Source organism: Dipodomys merriami, unplaced genomic scaffold, assembly GCF_024711535.1.
Source record: "Dipodomys merriami isolate MVZ:Mamm:240054 unplaced genomic scaffold, mDipMer1.0.p SCAF_3, whole genome shotgun sequence".
Taxonomy (NCBI): Eukaryota; Metazoa; Chordata; class Mammalia; order Rodentia; family Heteromyidae; genus Dipodomys; species Dipodomys merriami.
Window position 1 is genome coordinate 100,800,329 of NW_027204492.1, and position 10,761 is coordinate 100,811,089.

A 10,761-nucleotide genomic window follows, 5' to 3' on the forward strand; every position below is an offset into this window, starting at 1 on the left:
CTTCCAGGGGAACAGCCTGGGCCAATGACTGGCAGATGATGTAGCAAAACAAACCACCAACCTTGCTTCAATTTGAGACAATTCTGAAGGCCTTCCTGGTGCCAAAGCACCCTGTGGGGCTCAGTGATGCCTTAGTATTACAACACAGTTGTTTCTCTCCTGCCCAACTGGTCTGTTATGAACAGTCTGGAGCCAATGTACTGCACCTCCGTACTGTGTCTGTGGAACCTGCCTATTCTAAAGCCTTGCCTTTAGTTTCATTAGAAAATAAAGCTAGGAAACAAGAGAAAGGAAGCCCGAACTATCTCTCCATCCAGCTTAGCAACCAGCCTAATTGTTTTCACTTACTGCTGTATTAACCACCATCAAGGTCTTATCTTAAAGGTCATTTTCCACACAGATGCAAGCTTTCCTTCCTCAACACTCCTCTCCAACGTTTACTAGCTCATGCTTGCTTCCACCAAAATGTCTAAGTGTGGTATTTGTATATATGTTGGGATTTTTTTTTTTACAAACGATTCACCCACAGACCTTTTAACACTAGTGTTCTCCAAGGCTCATCTCGTGGAATGCTTTCCTGTGGCAACATGTGCTATGCATTAGATCACTATCTCCCAAACATACAGGTGTTTAAGGCTTGGTCTCTGATCAATGACTATGGGGACATAGTGGATCGTTTATGAGAGAGGGCCCACCTGGAGGAAGTAAGATTATTATGGGTGTTACTTGAAGGGTATTTAAGGACCCTGGACCCGCCCTCTATCTTTGCTTTCTGGCTGCCTGACAGAAGCAGCTCTCTGTACTCCGACTATGATGTATTACCTGGATCCTTCCCCAAAGCAGACCGCCCATGGGCTGTGAGACCTCTTAAACTGTGAGTCAAAACATTTCCTCTTTAAATGGTGATTATCTCAGGTATCTTGTTACACTAAATAGAAATCTAACAAAACCACCTAGGTAGAAAGTTTTGTTAGTGTACAAACCTATAAGTACACACATCTTCTATATCGTGGCAACTCTGGGATTTAAATCTATAGCCCAGATTTTGCCCATGAACTCTAGACTTGTAGATCTAGAGCTGTGTCCTCACCCTGTTCATGTGTAGGCCTAATGGCCTTCTCTAACATGTCTAAGAGGAAGCAGTGTTTCTACCTGATGCTATTACCCTGTCACTAACATGTTAACTGCCTCCCCCACTGTAAATGGGAACTATGTCATTCCAGTTGCTTGAGCCCCAATCGTTGAAGTGACTCATGAGTCCTTTTCTTTCACATCTCAAGTCATTTTATTCTATTAGCAAATTTCATTCACTTGAAAATGTATCTGAAACCTGATCCTTTTCCCCAATCTCTACTTCTACTGTCCAAGATAAGCACAATCACTCACGCTGCTTCTTCATTACAGTGGGCTTCAGCCGGTCTCTCACCTTCTCCACTTGCTCCTCTAAAAATCCTTCACACAAACATAGGTCCCATGGTTTCCCTTATTTGTAATATCTAGTATATGTATGAGTCAAGTGGAAAAGGTCAGATAATGTGATGTCAGGAAAATGAACCCTTAGATGTGTATTTTAATGTTTTTTTCTTTCATGCATGTGTTTCTAACGCATTTATAAGATTATCTCTTTGTTGCTTTGTATGTCCCTCCCCCACAGTATAACCCCTGCTTTCACTATATTTGATGTCAGTATAACTTGTGGAGGAGATGGGGAAAAACCAGTTGTTTAAGGATACAGGTAGACCTGTTGCAACAATGAGAAGTACAAGTTGTCATGTCCAAAACGAGCTTTACAACGTCGGTGCGGGGGGGGGGGGGGGGGTGGAAGGAATAGGATTGGGATGGGGGGGAGGGGGGAGGCTGGGAAGGGATGTGAAGGGTAAACAAAGGAGGAGGCTGCAATGCTTGGTAAGAAATGTATGCATTATCCTGCCCATGTAATTGTAACTCCTCTGTACAGTATGTTCACAAATAAAATAAAATTAAAAAAAATAAAGTGCATATTAAGGGATAAATCTAGGAGAAGGAGCTCAAAAGACTTCACCAGCATTTTATTTCATATTTTAAAGCATTGTGTTCCATATTTTTAATATTTAATTGTGAAAAGTAGGTTTTATAAGTGAATTTAGCTTAGTCCTTTGTGTATGTCTGTAATTTTGTTTATGATTATCAATTACATTATTAAACTAATTTACTCTTTACAAATACTAGCATAAAATATGAAGCTTTTATTATGAATATCTTTTTTGTGTGTTCTGGTATAGAGGATTGAACTTAGAGCCTTGTGCTCTTGCTCAGGTTTTTTACTCCAGTGGTGCTCTGCAACTTAATCCATGCTTCCAGTCCAGCTCTTTTGCTAATTAATTGGAGATAGTTTCACAGACTTTTCTGCTATACTCTTCAGATCTGTCTCCTGAAAGCTTGAATTATACGCGTGAGCCACTGGTGCCCAGCTACAAACATCAATCTTAATATGTAATAATAAACTAGTATCTTTTAACTGTTAAAAAAAAAATCCTTCACACAGCAGCCAGGATTCTCTCATTAAGGCACAATCAAGATCTTATCATTCCTGGGCTTAAAAACCTACAAATGATTTCTCATGCCCAAGTAAAAGCCAAAGTCCATCAAGAGGCCTAACAGGCCCTACACTACCTAACCTGCACCCATCTGCCTTTATGCCTGGTCTCCTTTCCTTCCCCTTTACTTTGCTCCACTCATTTTACTGTTATTTCTCATCACATCCTCTTGCTGTTTGCCCAATATGCTCTGCCCTAGCTGTATATTTTGGCAACTTCAATTCCTTGAGGTCTTTATCAAAGCATAAGCTTTCTAGTCAAACTCTCAACCACTAGCTTTCTGTTACCCTGTTTGATTTTTTTTTCTACTTTACATTTACTATCAGCTGGCAGATTATGATTTTTCTATTTCGTTTTGTATCATTTTCTCCCCTGAATAGAAGGTAAATTTGTGAGGGTATAGAAGTGGGTCAATTTTTGTTTGCTACAATATCCCAGAGCATCTAGGGACTCCTGGTGCCAAGAATGTTCTCAGAGTGAATAAATGAATGAGGGAGAAGACAGACAATAAAGTGCATAAGTGGAATTTAGGGATTTCTTAGAGAAGCTTTTCTTTCCCGGGCATTCATCATTTTCTTTATACAAGTGGTGGTGTTCAGCTCCAGGATGAAAGAGACAGCCCGGCAACATTCCAGCAGAGAGTCATGAGTATTTAAGAAAGAAAAACATAGGACAGAATTTTCACAGAGGAGGAAAAGATAAAAATGACAAGTGATTTAACATGGTACAAAGAAAGTGATGATCAGCTATTCTCATTTCATTAAAAGGAGAACTAAAGAACAGGGGTTTAAATAATAGCTTCAAGAATTTGGGATGATCTACAAGGAGGGATTCAGTAATCACTACTGTGGTTAAATATTGATGGTAGTAGCTTCATCTTACTCTGGAAGTTGTTGGTGGTGGTTTTTTAAGGAGGACAGATTTCCCCCTTAAAGTCTGGTCAGATTTGGTAGCAGTGTAGACAAGAAAAAGGCTATCATTGGGCTGGGAAGGTGGATTAGTGGTAGAGCGCTTGCCTTGCATACTTGAGGCCCTGGGTTCAATTCCTCAACACCACATAAGCAAAAAGAAAAAAGCCAGAAGTGGTGCTGTGGCTCAAGTGGTACAGCGCTAGCCTTGAGCTGAAGAGCTGAGGGACAGTGCCCAGATCCAGAGTTCAGGCCCCATGACCAGACCCCCCCCCGCAAAAAAAAGAAAAAGAAAGAAAAGAAAAAGGCTATCATAAACATTTCTTCCTCCTGACTCTCTGCCTTATCTTTTGCTGCCTAGTTTGGCTGAATATCTCATTTAAGCCTGACTTTTGTTACACAGGCCCTCCTGCCCTAGGTTACACAATAGTACCCAATGGCTTGTTCTGGCATTTTGCTCAAATACAGGTCAAAATGTATACTCTTCTAAAATGATGTGTCTTCCTTAAAGCTGTCCTTGGGCTGGGAATGTGGCTTAGTGGTAGGGTGTTTGCCTAGCATGCATGAATCCCTGGGTTCAAATCCTCAGTACCACATACACAGAAAAAGCCAGAAGTGGTGCTGTAGCTCAAGTGGTGGAGTGATAGCCTTGAGCAAAGAAATTCAGGGACAATGCCCCGGCTCTGAGTTCAAGCACCAGGGCTGGCAAAAAAAAAAAAGCCTGTCCTCTACTCCCCCCACTCTCAAACCAGATTTTTCTTAAACATCTTTAACATCCTAAAATGTAACACAATACCCTGCCATAGTGACATAAAATGTAACCTATTTATATATGTATGGCATGTACAATTCATTTAAAATTATAACTGCAAAATAGCTGTGTTTAACGAGTTATCTAAGTCTAAAATCACGTGTCTACACAATAGTATTAATATTTATAATACAAATATATACTGGGATCCAACTTTAGGCCAAGCACTTAGGATATGAAGTTAAGAGAAGGATGAAAGAGAGGGTCTATGCATGCTAGAAGACATCCTAAAGTCTGCTAAAGAAGCTACTGAGAGATCCTTATGAGTGATCACAACACAAGGCTCTTACAAACTAAAGTGATAGCACAAAGAGGATAAATTAATCAAATAGGGGGAAATCAGGCAAACTTTCAAGGAGAAGATTCCTACCTACACTGGATCAAATACATTTGCAAGCACTACTTTGATACTCTTTCATGTATTTTGTTTGGGAAAGGCCTTTCCCATTAATTTGATCTTCAGAATAAATTAATTTTCCCTGTCGCATATGATGGTCATGAAAAGACCCTATATGGATTTGGCAGCCAGATGTCTAATAAAGCAATATTGAGCCCAAGGATTATAATTGCCAATAAAAAATTCCACATTTCTGGTCATATTTAGGAAAGATTATTTAACAGATGAACATTATTACAAGCCGACTGACTCCACCAACATCCCTACCTGAATACAAACCAAAACCAACATTGCAAATATAACAAAACATACATAGTAAGTCCTAATTAATTTTTGGTTGGATTTAATTCTTACCTAAAAGAATCAACAAATTAAACATATATTCATGTGCTTGAAAGATTTGTGTAACCCCACTTTTTAATCAAGACAGTGGATCTGAGCTTTCTATTAAATGTAGCAGATTGCTAAACTATAAAAAAACAAGAAATGAAAGATTCATATTAATAGTAAGAATTGTTATGCTAATTGTGAGTCATTTGTGCTCTGTACTATTTTTGCTTTCTACTGAATAGTCATTATCTTACTCCATGTTTCTCTTTCAAATCATTTGGAAAATACAAAATGAAGAAGCTGAATAAGGAGATATGCTTCAACATCTGCATTCTGGAGTGTCAAAATGACCATGGAAATCCTGTCCAATTCAAAGCTAAGCAGACTTAAAAAGTTTCTTTGGAAGATGATGCACCCAGGAGAAGCTAAGCTGTGCAGTAATAACAACAGCCCACAACATTTCAATCACTAAGCCCAATACCAACCAGTGTATATCTCATCCATATCACATATCAGGGCCAGCCTCCTCTTGTCTGTTATTTCCATCATTTCAAAGGCCTTTACACTCAGCCACATGGATCAGAATGAGAATATATAGAAAGAGCACTGGTAAGAAGGAAAGATCATCGCACCAGAAAGAATTTAGCCATAATGTTCTAACCTAATGAGAGGAAGGCTATAGAATATACTATCTTTCTAGATGCCTAGGAAAAAGAAATGGACATGCCCATAGAGCTAGTTTTTGACACCTTTAAAATTCAAACCAGGTTGCATATTATAATTGCTTTCCTTCCTCAACTCGCCCCAAATGCGACTGAAGAACTGTTAGTAGCTTTAACATCTCAATGAATTTAATGTTACCTTTCTGGCTATTGTAAACACTTAACAGTTATAATAGAGCCTCTGCATTCCAGCTATTCATTCATCTTTCACTTAGCAAATGTTTTGCCTGCCAGTGGTAAACACCATCCTGGGCACCTAGTTCTTGGATCTATCAATGGCAATGATAAGACTTTTTTTTTTTTTTGCCGATTGTGGGGCCTGAACTCTGGGCCTGGGCACTGTCCCTCAGCTCTTCAGCTCATGGCTACTGCTCTACCACTTGAGCCACAGCGCCACTTCCGGCTTTTTTTTCCCTTTTTGCTTATGTGGTGCTGAGGAATCGAACCCAGGGCCTCATGCATGCAAGGCAATCACTCTACCACTGAGCCACCTTCCCAGCAATGATAAGACTCTTAACTGGACCAAAATAAAAACCAAGCCAGCCAGGCACTGGTAATTCGCACCTGTAATCCTACCTACTTAGGAGGCTGAGATTTGAGGATCATGAGTCAAAGCCAGCTGGGGTAGAAAAGTCCCCATTTAGCTCGAATTAACCACTCAAAATCCACAAGTGGAGCTTTGGCTCAAGTGATAGAGTACACTAGACTTGAGCAAAAGAGCTCAGAGACAGCACCCAGGCCCTGAATTCAAGCCCCAGGAAGAGGACAAATATGATAAAAAAAAAAAAAAAACGTAAAATGGAGGCCAAGGAGCTTCCACACAGTGTCAATAGCTATGCTGTAAACTTGGCAAAACATATACAGGGTCCAAGGACCAATATACATGGTGGAGAGTAGATCTCAAAATGCCTATGTGCCATGATAAATGGAAGCACACTGAAAATATTTAAGCCAAAGAGCATTGAGGCTAGATGGATGTCTTTGGAATATTATTCAGACTGCCTACTGCATGGGAAATGAAGTAATAAGACCGAAGGAGAAAGCTGAGGTAGTTAAAAGATTGCCATTGCTTTGCCATCAAGAACATTTTGATGTAGCCACTTTAACCTGGACACTTTGGCATAGGGTGATTATGATACAATCTGAAAAAGCAAATCATTCCCTTCTCATTTTCAAAACAAGCTATCTTATTTTTCTTCTTCTGATTATATGCTCATTGGTAGATATTCAAAAATACATGGAGATAAAAGAAAAGTAAAAATTACCCATATTCCAGTGCATTGTGAAAAATGCTATTAGCACATTCTGTATACACTGCCATAACTTTCCTTTTTCTTACTTTTTCTAAGCAAAATATAATACCATAAATGCAGGTGTAACCTGCTTTATTTAGCAATATATTCTGAACATTTTTCTCACAAGCAGTGCATATAGCTTGGCATTACAACATATCTTTTTTTGTCAGTTGTGGGGCTTGAACTCTCAGCTCCTCAGCTCAAGACAAGCGCTCTACCACTTGAGCCAAAGCACCACTTCTGGTTTTCTGGTGGCTTATTGGAGATAAGTGTCTCATGGACTTTCCTGCCTGGGCTGGCTTTGAACCTCGATCCTCAGATCCTAGCCTCCTAAGTAGCTAGGATTACAGATGTGCACCACTGGCGCCCATCTTAGAACATTTTTTCTACCAATCCTGGTACTTGAATGTATGGCCTGGGTGCTGTCCATTAGCTTTTTCACTCAAGGATGTATTAGGTAAACTAAATAGGTAGGTTTAATTAGGTAGCTGATTATGAGAACACCAAGTGGTATTCAGGCAGGAAGAGGAGTTTATTCAGAACTGCCTGCTCCCACGCTCTCGTGCATGGTGGAGAAGAATGGCTGAAAGGGCCCAGTGCTGGTTTTCCCGGTCTTAACTAGGGAAGGGTTGGGGGAGAAGGTGTGGCCAGGTAAGGGAAGGTGTGGTACCACGGAATGCCTATGTGACCTGCGAGCCTGGGACCCTCCCACCATCCAATGGAAGGTGTGGGGCGGAGAGTGGCCCAGGATGTGACTTCAGAGGAGGGGGAGGTGCCTGCCTCCAGGTGTGCCAATCACCTAGGTGACACAGGTACTGGACAGAGACTTAGCCAAGTAGAGGGAGGAGTCTGCCTTGCCTTCCCAGGGCTTACAGGCTGGTGCTCTACTTGTGAACCACATCTCCATCTCTAGATTTCTGCTGGTTCATTGGAAATAAGGGTCTCATGGACTTTCCTGCCCAGGCTAGCTTCAAACAGAGATCCTCACATCTCAGCCTTCTATGTAGCTAGGATTGTAGGTGTGAGCCCCTGACACTCAGGTCTGGTCCTATAACTGTTAACACACACAGAATATTTCCTTGATTGGATGTTTCATGAGATATTATAGGTTAGTGGTCAAGAGCTTAAGCTCTAAATTAAAATTGGATCCATGATTCAAACTGGATTCATGATTCAAATTAGATTCATAGCCAGGGTTCAACACACTTTTTTTTCTGAAAGGCTAAATAAGAAATGCTTTAGACTTGTAGGCTACATGTCAGGATTTTTCATAGAAACAAAACCAACGAAACCAACTCTGTAGGGAGAGAGGTTTGGGAAGACTGAGATTAAGGAATTCAATTTTGTGATTGAAGAGGCTAGAAAAATCCAGCATCCACAGAGTGGGCTGACAGGGTGGAGACCTAATGAAGAGCTGCAAGTCAAGTCTAAAATCAGTCTTCTGGCAGAATTTCCTCTTTCTCTGGGGAAGGTCAGTCTTTTTCTCTTAAGACCTTCACGTGATTGAATAAGACCTCCACATACCATGCTTTACTCAAAGTCAACTAATTTAATGCTAATCTTACCTAGAAACGACCTTCATAGAAGTATCTATATTAATGTTTGACCCTATCTGAAAAAATGAAAGAGTTCTAGTGATAGAGTGCTTTTTTTTGGGGGGGGGGCCTGCGGTCAGTCATGGGACTTGAACTGTGGACCTGGGCACTGTCCTTAGCTCAAGGTGAGCACTATACTACTTGAGCCACAACACCACTTTTGGTTTTCTGGTGGTTTATTGTCAATAAGAGTCTCAAAGGGCTTTTCTGCTCCAGCTGGCTTTGAAGCACCATCCTCAGATCTCAGCCTCCTAAGTAGCTAGGATTACAGGTGTGAGCCACTGGTGCCCAGCTTGTAGAGTGCTTTTATAGCAAGCACAAGGCCCTGAATTTGAACCCTAGAGCCACCAAAACAAAATCCTTTTATTAGTATTTATTTATCTATTAACAAAACTACTACATTAAAGTATAATTCACACAAAACAAATTGCATATACTTCAAGTGTATAATTCAAAGTGGTTTCACCTATCTTACCATGAAATCATCACTACAAACAGTGAATATATTTATCACCCAAAGATTTCCTGTTGGCTCTCTGTAAACCTGCCCTCCATCCCTTCCACCCCTTCCCAATACCTACCTCTCCCACCTCTAAGCAACCACAGATCTGTTTTATGTCATTATCCTATCAACAGAATTCTGATTGTTTTGCAACTCTGTACTATTACAAAAAGATGCAGCCATGTACACACACGATCTTTTCATATGTGTTCAATTACTTAGGACAAGATGTCACAAGTGAGACTTTGATCTGTACATGAGAGACTGATTTTGAGAAAGGTGCCAACGTGTTTCTTCACACTTCTTTTTGTCTGTTGTATTGACAGCATGGTAACTGTGTGCTCCAGTTATGAGTGTGAGTGGTTTCACGGTTGAAGTATTACAAGACAGTTAAATGTATTTGATGGGTCCTAACCGAGACAACTTCAGTGGTCCTGACCTAGCACTTAAAATAGGAATGAAAAGAGAGCCATTTACTGGTGGGATAAGTGGTACTGAAGGGAGATGACTGGCTAGGAAGGACAGATAGGCTCTACCACACTTGTATAAACAAGGTATTAGATGCCAGCATAGGAACCTAGTTTCACTGAAGCAGTGTTCTGGCTCTAGACTCCTATTGAGCCTACCAGATCAACAGGACACTGTCATCCAATTCATTTACCAAACCAGTATACCAAGAATAGAGAAGTATCTACCACAGAATAATCTTTCTTCCTATTTTGTACTTGCTTACTAATAAATGTTTGTATGCTTGAGAGAAATTTGGAGAATTGGTCCGGCCTTTCATTTTAAAGTAAGAAAGTAGCCACTAGCAAGGTTGTGGTTGTATTATAACTACCACCCAGCTTTAACATGTTCACTAAAAGATCTTGACATTGGCTAGACTACCAAATTATATTATTTGTTTGCTAGTCTAAAAGGGAGGTAAGCATGCCATATTGCTTTTATTTGCATTGTAATCGATAGGCTGGTTGAATATGTTTTCACAAAGCCTTTGAACACTTGTCTTTCTTCCTTGATGAATTAACTTGTTGCTAGATTATGCCTGTCTTTCTACTTACAATTTTTGCTTGTCTGTGAGATATCTTGTTATATGTAACAATATTAATCTTTTGTCATATGTGTGGCAACATCTTCCTATTTTTATAGTGTTACTTTCCTGATGTAGTAAAGATTGTTAACATTTTTTCTTTATGGTTCTGGCTTTGAAATCATACTTAGAAAGTTGTCTCCTAAGATTCTATAAATAATCACCTAAGATTTCTTCTAGCAGTAACTATCTGTTCTACCTTCTTTAGGAGGAAATAGGTATAACTGAAAGTTTAATAGTTTGTAGAGTGCACTTGAAGGGTCTACAGTTACCTCACTGGTGAGATAATAAAGAAGTAAATGGTGGGCTGGGAAGTTGGCTTAGTCGTAGAATGCTTGCCTAGCATATGTGAGGGCCTGGATTCGATTCCTCAGCACCACATAAACAGAAAAAGCCGCAAGTGCCGCTGTGGCTCAAGTGGTAGAGTGCTACCGTGGAGCAAAAGAAGCTCAGGGACAATGCCCAAGCCCTGAATTCAAGCCCCAGGACTGGCAAAACAAAAAGCAAAAAAAAAAAAATCCCCAAAAACAAAAAC